General features: G+C 36.0%; 1 protein-coding gene across 1 annotated transcript in view; it reads right to left on the bottom strand.

The window, feature by feature from the left end:
- The window catches only part of KCNH5 (potassium voltage-gated channel subfamily H member 5), a 467,739-nt gene that overhangs the window by 366,031 nt on the left and 100,355 nt on the right, over positions 1–1,353 (bottom strand). The window lies entirely within an intron of this gene.

Here is a 1,353-nt window from a genome sequence, read left to right on the forward strand (position 1 = left end):
TACTTTGTCTTCTCCAGCTGCCCTTTGAAATCTTCTGTTCAGCTCTTTTATTTTAACATTTCTTCCTTTTACTTTAGCTACTCTCCATTCAAGAACAAGTTTCAGAATCTCTTCTGACATTCATTTTGAGTTTTTCTTCCTTTCCTGTCTTTTTAATGACCTTGTGCTTTCTTCATGGATGATCTTCTTGATGTCATCCCACAACTTGTCTGGTTTTTGGTCACTTGTACTCTATGTGTCAAATCTATTCTTCAGATGGCCTCTAAATTTAGGTGGCATATATTCAGAGTAATATTTTGGCTCTTGTGGACTTCTTTTAATTTTTTCATTTTCAACTTGAACTTGCATATGAGCAATTGATGGTCTGTTCCACAGTCACCTCCTGGCCTAGTTTTAACTGATGATATTTAGCTTCTACATTGCCTCTTTCCACAGATAATAGTCAATATGATTTCTGTTTATTCCATCTGGCAAGGTTCATATGTATAGTCACCCTTTATGTTGTTGAAAAAAGGTGTTTACAATGAATAAATCATTGGTCTTGCAAAATTCATGTGACTTCTAGTATCATTTCTCCCACCCAAGCTGTATTTTCCAACTACTGATGATTCTCATTTGTTTCCAACTTTTGCATTGCAATCACTAGCAATAATCAATATAGTGTGATTGCACATTTGATCAATTTCAGACTACAGAAGTTAGTAAATATCTTCAATTTCTTCATCTTTTGCTTTGGTGGTTAATGTGTTAATTTGAAAAAAAAATAATCACATTAACTAGTCCTCCTTGTAGGCATATGGATATTGCCCTATCATTGGCAGCACTGTACTTCAGGATAGATCTTGAGATGTTCTTTTTGGTGGTAAATATGATGTCATTCCTCTTCAATTTGTTATTCCTGGAATAGTAGACCATATGATTGTCTGATTCAAAAGGGCCAATACCAGTCTATTTCAGCCCATTACGGCCTAGAATATTGATATTTAGTTGTTCCATTTCATTTTTGATACCTTCCAATTATCCTAGATTCATACTTTGTACATTCCACATTTGGATTAATGAATGGTTGCAGCCGTTTCTTCCCATTTTGAGCCATGCCCCATCAGCAAAAGAAAGTCTTGAAGGCTTTACTCCATCCACATCATTAAGACCAACTCTACTTGGAGGAGACAGCTCTCTCCCAGTTGTATTTTAAGTACCTTCTGACCTGAGGGGCTCATCTTTCAGCACTGTATCAGACAATGTTTCATGGCTCTTCATAAAGTTTTCCAGTAATATATCAGACAGTGTTTCATAAGGTTTTCAGTGGCCAATTCTTTCAGAAAAAATATGGCCTTGTCCTCCCCAGTCTGT

This window comes from Orycteropus afer, unplaced genomic scaffold, assembly GCF_000298275.1.
Source record: "Orycteropus afer afer isolate SDZICR_OR568_19922 unplaced genomic scaffold, OryAfe1.0 scaffold00237, whole genome shotgun sequence".
NCBI lineage: Eukaryota > Metazoa > Chordata > Mammalia > Tubulidentata > Orycteropodidae > Orycteropus > Orycteropus afer.